The sequence below is a fragment of the Oryctolagus cuniculus genome, chromosome 19 (assembly GCF_051225735.1).
Source record: "Oryctolagus cuniculus isolate XC-2025 breed Fujian yellow rabbit chromosome 19, ASM5122573v1, whole genome shotgun sequence".
Classification (NCBI taxonomy): Eukaryota; Metazoa; Chordata; class Mammalia; order Lagomorpha; family Leporidae; genus Oryctolagus; species Oryctolagus cuniculus.
Genome location: NC_142885.1, coordinates 44,643,375 through 44,654,742, shown reverse-complemented (window position 1 = coordinate 44,654,742; position 11,368 = coordinate 44,643,375). Strand labels below are relative to the sequence as shown.

Sequence of the window (11,368 nt, the reverse complement as noted above, 5' to 3'; positions counted from 1 at the left end):
TGGTTCCTGCATGGCGCTTGCTTCTGGAGTGGCTGTTCACAGAGACAGAAGGTGGCAAAGGATCGGCACTCACTCGCAGCTCTCTGTCCTGAGGGCTTTGTCCTGAGGGTCCTTATGATGCCATGTTGATGAGGCAAGGCCCCAGGGACAACTCTGTAGCCCCTGTCCCATAAACTGCATTTGATGATTCTCACACCTTTGCAATTCTCATTGAAAATGCAGTCTCAGTCTTTTGCAATTCTGCTTCCAATGTGGCCAGCCAGACCTCAGATGGATCCAGGATGTCAGAGATGCATGGCCAGCTACACTCCAGAAGGATGGCACTCATGGCCCCTGTGTGGGCTGCGTGAGAGCCACAGGCCAGGAACCCCCCCCCCAATGGAGCCTTTGCACCCACACTGGCCTTTCCGACTGTGGCAGCCCCGGCATTCTCAATGGGGCTGAATGGTGAACATCAGCTGGACCCAGAAGCTCCAAGTGGTCAGAGATGGCAGAGTCATCAACATGGGCTTAAGGGAATGCCCCTCCATACTCAGGGATCTACTCTAGGGGCACCCAGACCTTGTGCCCATGCTCTGGTCTCTTTTACTTTAACATTTAAAAAATATTATAATACTGTTCTATGGGGCTGATGCACCAGTCCTTAACATGGTGGCCTCCAGGCCTTCTGGGCTCTGTGCCTCAGCAGCCATGGAAGCTCAGCTCTTGAGTGTCCTGGGGCTGGTAACAATCAATGCAGGATCTTGGGGGACTGCCACCACCATCATTGCTGGAGCCAAAGATCTCAAAGAGGGACAATGTGTTTATAAAGATCCAAAAGTAAATGCTGCTACACAACAGCCAGTTCACTGTACAAACTGCACAGCTCATGTTCCATGTTTGCAGCACCCAACGTAACTTGTAAGGTTTTCAGTGGCAAGGAAACACATTTTATAGGAAATGAAATTGGTTTTCTCAAACCCTTATCTTGCCAAAATGTGAGTGACTATTCTTAGAAATGGGCAGTTGCATTGTCTCTTTTACATTTATGGTTGAGGACAAATATCCTGCCTTGGGTTGGTTAACATTTTACATTATAGGGTTTTCTGAAATTGGCCACCTAATTGATTCCATTCTTATTTCATTGCAGATTGTTGGTCCTTCAGCTGAATGTAGTTTTATTAAAAATTAGTACAGAACAAGGTTTACAAGATTGTCACTAATGAAACACACAGAAGAAAAACAGTGGTACCTGTACATATTTTAAAAACAAAATGGAATTGGGCCTTCTTGATTTTAATAGCAAACTCTCAGCATGTGGATTTCCACATTTTCCTTTTTCCTTCTTCATATATCCACTTATGGATTTCAGTGATTTTTTGTCTTGTTGATTTAGTGAAAAGATGACATGCTCATAATTTCTAAAGTATTTACAAATTTTTTAAATCTGTATGTTTTTAAAGTTCGCTGTAATGTGGCTAGGTGTGCTCAGTTGGTTCAGCTACCCTTGTGTGATAGTGGATGAGAAGCTACTCAAAGGCAGGTTCAGGTGCAAAAATGCCAGTAGGTGGCAGACTCGCATAGTCTGAGCCCTTACTGTGTCTACTAACATACTTTCATTTGCATTACATAGATTAGGGGTTAGAGACAGACAAGTCTAAATAATATCCTACATATATAAGCAAGAAGACATCTGAGTGTTCCTAGCAAAACAGCTTCGCAGCAAGTGGGCAGATTTCTTATCTTCTATCTCCAAATATGGACTCTGTGAGCTGCAAAGAACTGCCAAGACTGCCTACCTTCAGGCACATTTTGTTCTTAGGGCTGGAGTCTTCCACATGCCCTTGGTCAGCTTGTGTAGCCACACATCTTGAGCCTATTTTTCCTGTTATTCATAGGTGTGGGATTTTCTTGATGTTCTTGTCATTCTGAGTCTTTTGAATTAACCCATATTCATCCAACTCTGTATTTGAAAAATTTATTCTCATTATTTCAAAAAAATGTTCATGGCTCATCTTCATTTGTCTTTCTTCTCATTTGAAACTCCTATTTCCTGATGCAGACATCTTTGAAACTTCCATCTTGTGTTTAGAAAATGAACCAGAGAGGGACACTTTTCTTCCATTGGGAAATACCTCACCTTAAGCATGTTGAGGTTGTAATCTACCAGCTTTAAAGTTTGGATAGGGAGGAGGTGGAGAAGTGAAAGAATATCATTAAAGATATGTGATTTTACCCCAGCTATTGGCTAACAGGCAGCCAATATTTGTTAAGATAATACAGAAAAATCCAGTGGAAGACATTTTAAAATTCCTTTAAATTATCCTTGCAATACTGCATTGAAATGAGCCTAGTTCTAAGTTGCAACACTGCAGATAACATTTTCCACTTCAAGGCAGTGTTCAGAGTCTCAAAAATTTTCCTAGTAGTTTTGTTAGTTTCCATTACTCATACATCCTGTTGTTCATTATTTGTCCATCAGTTGTTTTGGAGCAAGGAGCCAGTAGATTGTACTATTTACTATCTTTATTAGAACTGGAAGAGTGCCTAAGGTTATTTCTTTCCATGAAAAGTCTATAATTTTGTCTAATTCTGTTTAAAGATCTGAAATAATCCTTAACTTGGCCTATATAGTCATCCTGCATAATTTGTGCTTTTTACACACATTTTCTTTTTTTGAAACTTTTATTTAATGAATATAGATTTCCAAAGTACAGTTTATGGATTACAATGGCTTTTGCCCCCCCATAACTTCCCTCCCACCTGCAACGCTCCCCTCTACTGCTCCCTCTCCTCTTATATTCACATCAAGATTCATTTTCAATTATCTTTATATACAGAAGATCAATTTAGCATATATTAAGTAAAGATTTCAACAGTTTGCACTCACACAGAAACATAAAGTGAAAATACTGTTTGAATACTAGTTATAGCATTAGATAACAATGTACAGCATATTAAGGACAGAGATCCTACATGAGGAGTAAGTGCACAGTGACTCCTGTTGTTGACTTAACAATTTGACACTCTTATTTATGGCATCAGCAATCACCCCTAGGCTCTTGTCATGAGTTGCCAAGGCTATGGAGGCCTTTTGAGTTTGCCAACTCTGATCTTATTTAGACAAAGTCATAGTCAAAGTGGAAGTTCTCTCCTCCCTTCAGAGAAAGGTACCTCCTTCTTTGATGACCCATTCTTTCCACTGGGATCTCACTCACAGAGATCTTTCATATAGGTCTTTTTTTTCCCAGAGTGTCTTGGCTTTCCATGCCTGAAATACTCTCATGGGCTCTTCAGCCATATCCGAATGCCATAAGGGCTGATTCTGAGGCCAGAGTGCCTTCTAGGGCATCTGCCATTCTGTGAGTCTGCTGACACACATTTTCTTAATCATATTTTTTATGCCGCTACAGAAACTGTTACCTAAGTAATTTTATCTATTTTCATTCACAATTAGTAATAACAGTAATAACAGAATAATGACTATACTGTATTCTACTTCAGAAAATTTAGCATCTCTTCATTATCATATATAAAAGTGTATATATATATATATATATATACACACAAGATTTATTTATTTACTTGAAAGGCAGAGTTACAGAGAGGAAGAGGCAGATAAAGTGAGAGAGGTCTTCCATCCACTGGTTCACTCCCCAGATGGCCACAATGGCTGAAGCTGTGCTGATCTGAAGCCAAGAGCTGGGAGCTTCCTCCAGGTCTCCCATGCAGGTATAAGGGCCCAAGGACCTGGGCCATTCTCCACTGCTTTCCCAGGCCATGGTAGAGAGTTGGATTGGAAGTGGAGCAGCCAGGTCTTACACTGGCTCCCATATGGAATGTTGGCACTACAGGCAGCAACTTTACCTTCTACATCACAGTGCCAGCCCCATCTTTTATATTAATATTAACTAATGTTGTTGTCAGTTGCTGACATTAGTCATAAAATATGACATAGGTGGTTGTCATTGTGGCACATTACTTTAAGCTACGACCTGGGAGATTTGCTTTGCATAATAGAACACCATTTTGAGTCTCAGCTGATCTGTGTTGATGATACAGTTTGTGCTTATGTCCCTAGAAGGCAGCAGGTGATGGCCCAATTATGTAGTTCATGACACCCATTTGTGAGACATGGAGTCGCAGGTTCCTGGCTTCAGCCTGGCACAATACATGCTTTTGTGGCCTTTTACGGAGTGGACAAGCAGATGGAAAAACTTTCTTCTCCTCTCTGTTGGTCAGTCTGCTTTCTGAATGAAATATAAATAAGTAAATAAACAAGTAAATAAAAAGACAAGTTTTGTTCTGATTTCCATGGTATCCATAGATTTTTCTCAAGAAAATTTTAGTAAAAGGTTGATTTAAGGTTTATGTTTTTTTATTTGAATGTCAGGGTCATAGTGAGAGGGACAGACACAGAGAGGAAGATATATTTCCCAAGTTCACCGCCCAAGCTGCCAAGTCAAAATAGTGGGGCCTTATACATAGATATAGGTGTCCAGGTACTTGGACCATCTTCTGACGCTTTTCCAAAATTGGTTGGGAGTTGGACTGGTGGTGGAGCAGCTGGGACTTTAACCAGTGCCCATCTGGAATGCTGGAACTTCCAATTGCAGCTTAATTCATTACACCACCATGCAGGTCCCAAACAATAGCATTTTAACTAATTTTGAATAGTAGCCATAAAAGTGGATTGCAATTCTTTTATATATTAAGCTAAGCAAATATTTAAAAAATCTGAGAGATGAAGTAAAGCAGTTTTAACCAGCATATAGAAGTTGATTACATTATAGGAGAAAAGAGTTGCATAATTATTTTCCTGGCTACAAATTTCAGATACTTTAGAAAACACAAAATAAGTTAAAGAAAAGTAACTACTAAAAGTAATTTACTTTCTAATCTCAGATGCATTATCTGTTTATATGTTTTGAAGTAACTACCCATGCATGTACCTCAGTATACATACATGCACTCATGCCTAATTTATATATATCATATATAACATTTAACTAAACCTTATTTTTATACTTAAAACCATATTATATATTTTTTCTTCTCATTTGTTTCTCTAAATTATAAATTTAGTTATTCTGAGTAATGGTATTTATTAGAAAATACATCGTCATATCAATCAGTTCATACTAGTTATTCTATGGTAAAGCAGTTCAAAATTTATGTGGCTTATAAAAATGAGTATTACTTTGAGCCAGTATTGTGTTATAGTAGGTTATGCTGCCTCCTGCAATGATGAAATGCTATGTGGGTGCTGTTTTGAGCCCTGGATATTCCACATCCAGTCCAGCTTCCTACTAATGTACTTGGGAAAGCAACAGAAGATGACTGAAGTCCATGGGCTCCTGCGCCAACCTGGGAGACCTGGACGAAGCTCTTGGCTCCTCCTGGCTATTGTGGCCATCTTGGGAGTGCATCAGCAGATGCAAGATCTCTCTCTCTCTCTCTCCACACCTCCCCCCAAACCTTTCAAATAAATAAAATAAATCTTGAAAAAATGAGTATTACTCAATTATATGACATGTCTAACGATGGTTCTGAGCCCTCTCAACTGTATTGTCCTGAATCTTGGATAATCCAGGCTCACCATCATTAATGCTGCATGTGGCAGGGTTAGAGGGAGGGGGATCATGAAAAAAAAAATACATGTACTAACTCATGTATTTTATCCTGAGAAACTACATATGTATTACTTTACCCCTATTTATTTGACTAGAACTAACTATAGGCAACAACATAATAAAATCTAACTTGTTTCTAGGAGAAGAGAAATAAAATACTCATGAACAACCTTGAAAAACCAGCATCAACAAACCCCAGGTCCTCAAATATTCAGTTGAATCTCCTTCTGGCTAAGAATAAGTGTGATCTTAAGGGAAACAATTAAAAAATCTCTATTCAGCCATAGCATAGAACTAGAAGTATTTTGAATGATGCATAACAATATCTTCAGTTTTGAAGTCATCACTTTAAACACATATATGTTAAAGAACAGTTAATTAGAATGCAGATCTAAAAAAGATATGTAGTTTAAAAATTACTGAAGGAATTAAAATGTTTTAAAAGAAAACATTCATTTAATGAAAATTAGATTAGTAGTGTGGGACAGAGAAACAAGAGACAAAATATGAACAAAACTAAAAGATGTGGAAGAAGAAAACTCAGAATATAAAAACAAAATTATTTTTTATTTTTAAAAAATATTAACAATTAAAATATATACTCATGGGACACCACATAATGTTTAATACATGCACACACTGAATAATAATAAATTGAGTTAAACATGCATTTTTGAGCAATTAACATTTCATTATCATGAAAGCTTTCAAAATATTTTCTTCTAAAGTTCTTAAGAAAAATATATATTTTTACAACATGTAGCCATTTTACTGTGCAATAGAATGCCACAACTACTTACTTCTAAGTAACTTAGTGTTTGTTAATCAAGATTACTCCATCTCTCACACCCCTCAGTAATCCCCAGCCTCTGGTGACCACCATTATATTTTTAAATTCTGTAAGCCTTTTTAGATTCCACGTATGAATGAGTAAGATCACCCAATACATGTCTTCTTTAATTTTGTTTGGCTAATTGCACTTAACTGACCTCCAGTTCCATATATGTTATTGGAAATGACAATTTTCAGTCTTATTTATAACTGAAGAGTACTCTATTGTGTAGGCATACCGCATTCCTTTATTTATTCAGGACTGGGTAGACAATTAGATTGTTTTTCTTTCTCAGATATTATGAATAGAGCTGCAATAAACATGAGAATGCAGGTATCTCTTCAACAACTGATCTTATTTCCCTTTGATAAACACCCAGTTGTGGGATAGCTACATCATATAATGTTGTTTCCAGTATTTCAAGGGAAGTGCACATTTTTTCCTCAATGACTGTACTAATAAATATTCCCATTTACAGTGTAAAAACCTTCCCCTCTCTTCATCCTTGCCAGCCCATGTTATCTTTTGTTTTTCTGATTATAGTCCATCTAACTGCATATGTGTATATGTGGAATCAGTCTTACATTCCCAGGATGAATCCTATTTAATCATGGTGAATAATGTTTTTAATGTGCCTTAGGAGTTTCTTTGGCATATTTTGTTGCAGACTTTTTCATCTACCTCAAGGATACTGGTTTGTAGCTGTCTTTTTTATTTTGTCTTTGGCTGACTTTTGTATTACAGTGATATTGTCACATAGATTGAGTTTGAAAGAGTGTCCTTTCTCTCTTTCTGCCTCTGCCTTGCTGTAACTCTGCCTTTCTACTTTAGATTAGTTGGAGCTTCTGTTAACTATATATGTCTCTTGAATACTAAGCAACTTCTGTTACAGTCAGCTCCATAAATCAATTTTCAGGAAGGTGAAAATAATGAAAAATGAAGAAAAGGAACTAGACTACAGACAGTGAGTATTAATTACAACATGTTTTAAAAAGTTATAACCCTCAAATTTATATGCTCAACTTTAGGATACCAAAATATAAGAAATTATAAATATAAAAATTCCCAAGATTAAATTTTACAGTTTTTCTTTTCTCCCCAAATTCAAAGCAGGAATAAAAAAAACCCCATATACTCAAAAATACAATCTCCATAAGTAAACAGAAATTTTACAGGTTTCCAATTGGAGGAAATAAATGATTCACAAAAGTGGAAGTAATGAGCTGATATTAACTTTAACTGATTTGAAGCTAGATAACTGTGGAATCTCATATACACAATAAAGATAAAAAGGCCTGAAACTCAGTATCCTTATTTTTTAAAAAGATTTTATTTATTTTATTCGAAAGTCAGAGAGTTACACAGAGAGAAGAGAGGCAGAGAGAGAGGGAGGTCTTCCCTCTGTTGCTTCACTCCCCAGTTGGCCGCATTGGCCGGAGCTGCGATGATCTGAGGCCAGGAGCCAGGAGATTCCTCCAGGTCTCCCATGTGGGTGCAGGGGCCCAAGGACTTGGGCCATCCTCCACTGCTATCCCAGGCCATAGCAAAGAGCTGTATCAGAAGAGGAGCAGCTGGGACTAGAACTGGCACCCATATGGGATGCCGGCACTGCAGGCGGAGGATTAACCTACTGTGCCATGGCGCCAGCCCACTCAGTATCCTTATTGAGGAACTATGTATTCATTAATCAAAGTGATATATATTTAGAAAGTTCAATAATCCATAGATTATATAAGTCATGACCTTTATCTGATAGAAATATTCTTAAAAAGACTTCTATGAAATAATTTGTTAACGCCAATAAAAATTTGAATAAGATAAAATGTGGAAGGAAGGGTTGCTGTGAATGAATAAACATTTGTCATCTTTTTATCTACCACTTATCTATAATCTCTATCTAAATATTGATCCATCATCTATCCACATATGTATGCTTAAATCTAGATAGTATTATAGGGTGCCTGAGATTGTAATAATTATGTTGAAGAGGATTCTTGAACTGTAATAGATATATTACAAGGAAACCCAGAATAGAAACATGGCCAAGCTCAGAGTCAGATGAGAGGAGTGTGGTAAGTAAAATCTTCCAAAGGTCATACCGAGGGTGGAAGAGAGTGTGGGAGTTTCAGTAGCCTGGTATTTCTTATTTGGAGAAGAAAAACAACAAGGGTAAGAATAGATTTGTATGGCAAACATACCAAATTAACTGTTTTTACATTAAATATTACCATTAAAAAAGATAGTGATATGCCTCACATTGACCCAAAAAAAAAAAAAAAAAAGGTGTGTTGGGGGTGATGGCACCAGAAAAGAAACTTAAAATATGAGAAACATAAAACTAGAATAAATATTGATAAACTAAAGGCCAGTGGATAATTACATATTAGATATAATTTTATTAGAAATAGGAAAGAAATAGTTTCACATTACCTAAAATAATATTTAAATAATGTTAAAAATAAAAATGGCAGAGACACAATAGGCATCAACATATAAATATTAAGTGTCTGTTAATATCTGATATGTGTAATATAATAATGAAGTTATTAAATATGATAAAGATATGAAGGTAGACACTATGTGTTTACACAATTTCTAAATTAAATATAACAAACTACATGCACCACTCAAAATATCAATTAAATATATACAGTCAAAACTATTGAAAATTCAAACTGATAAGGAAATTAAATTTTGGAAGTGGAGAATTTAGTATATTCTATTTTAATAATTAAGTAAATAGTGCAAGATAAATATGTATTTAAATTAAGTCAAGATACTAGTGGCATTAATACGTATGATTTTTGTATGTATTATTTGACTAATATTTATGATTTGAATATATCAACCACACTCACTTTTTGTTTTTCCATTGAGCATTTCCACACATGGCTGTTAAGGCAAGAGCAGCAAATTCTTTGCTACCCCAAAATAAAAATACAAATAAAACTGACAACCATAAATTTCAGCACTCTTAAATATAATCAAGAAATTGAAGCACAGTGTCCATCCACTGATGAGTGAATAAATAAAATGTAGCACATATATGCACAGTAGATTACTATTCAGCAATTAAAAAGATGACATCGTGCCATTTACAATAATGTATAGGGAACTGGAGATCATTAGAAACAAGCCAACCACAGAAAAAGAAGTACTCGCTTTATGATCTCACTTCTATGCAATAACACAGAAGATATAACATAGATCAATGTTATATAGATAAATAGTATAATGAGGGTTCATGAAAGCTGTGGAGAGTAAAAAGGAGGAGATGTATTGAAAGTATTTAATTGGTACCAGTTATGGTTCCAAAGGGGTAAGAAATACTGTTGTGTTTCACAGTATGATATTATTGATAATGATAATTTATGGCCTATTTCTCTAAAATGAGAAGAAATTATTTAGTATGTTCTCACCATTAAGAAATATTAAATATTTGATAAGATGTATATGTTTACCCAAATTGGAAATTACAAAATAAGTACAGATATCAAAGATCACACAATATCCCATAAACATGAAGAATTTTACATATCAGTGAAAACAAAAAAAACATAAAATTTACATTGTTATTCAATGCAAACATTCTTTTTTATATTTATTTAAAAGAGTTATCACTGGGATTAAACATGACAATAGGTCTGATCTGATTTCATCATCATTTAAAAAATCATCTATCATTTTTCACTTTATGTTTCTGTGTGGGAGCAAACTGTTGAAATCTTTACTTAATGTATACTAAACTGATCTTCTGTATATTAAGATAATCGAAAATGAATCTTGATGTGAATGGAAGGGGAGAGGGAGTGGGAAAGGGGAGGGTTGTGGGTGGGAGGGACGTTATGGGGGGGAAGCCATTGTAATCCATAAGTCGTACTTTGGAAATTTATATTCATTAAATAAAAGTTTAAAAAAATTAAAAAAGACAGAGTTATAGAGAGGTAGAGACAGAGAGAGGTCTTCCATCCACTGGTTCACTCCCCAGATGGCCACAATGACCAGAACTGTGCTGATCCGAAGCCAGGAGCCAGGAGATTCTTCCGGGTCTCCCACATGGGTGCAGAGGCCCAAGGACTTGGGACATCTTCTACTGCTATCCCAGGCCATAGCAGAGAGCTGGATCAGAAGAGGAGCAGCCAGGACTAGAACCGGCACCCATATGGGATGTTGGCACTTCAGGCCAGGGCTTTAACCTGCTGCGCCACAGCAGCAGCCCTGCAAACATTCTTAATACAATGCTTAAACCATTCACAAAATCATCTTCCCTTCCTTGCTGTTTACTCATATCTCTGCTTGTTAATGCCATTTTGAAATTGAGTGAGAACACTGATCAGTTATTCTTGTGGATTATAAAATAAAAGTTGATATGGAAGGTAAACTACAGCATGATGGCTAACAAATTATAGTATAAAGATAAATTTATTCTCTAATACAAAAACACATTTCAGGATATCAAATTTTAGTGCTTGAAATGATTTCAATGAAGGCTTAAATGTATCTTCAAAAATATTTACAAGAGGGAAAATAAATTAATGGTCTTGGAATTAAGCTTGTGTCTTGCATATCAATTATGGGCGAATACTCAGATTACCTGAGTTTTAATATTTTACCCTTGAAGAGAGAATATTTTATGGACAATTTGAGACTTTGCTGTTTGGATTATGATATATAATGTAGAAAAATGATTAGTTGTTTGATTATGTAGCACTGTTTCTAAATGGCTGTGTAGATGGGAAAGCCATCAAATTACCTGTCAGTGAATATAAAACATAAATTAAGTACATTGTGATAGTTTTATGACATTCAGAAGAAAAAGCAAAAAAAATTAAGAAAAAGTAAGTTCATTCCTCTAATGCCACCAAGAATGGGCTAAGCCAAAGCTGGAAGCAAAGAACTCAATCAAATATGTGTGTTATGTGTG

At 36.0% G+C, this 11,368-nt stretch overlaps 1 pseudogene; it reads left to right on the top strand.

The window, feature by feature from the left end:
* The first annotated feature begins 648 nt into the window (after positions 1-648).
* LOC149120528 (TM2 domain-containing protein 1 pseudogene) lies at positions 649-1,171 on the top strand (annotated as a pseudogene).
* Positions 1,172-11,368: the final 10,197 nt, after the last annotated feature.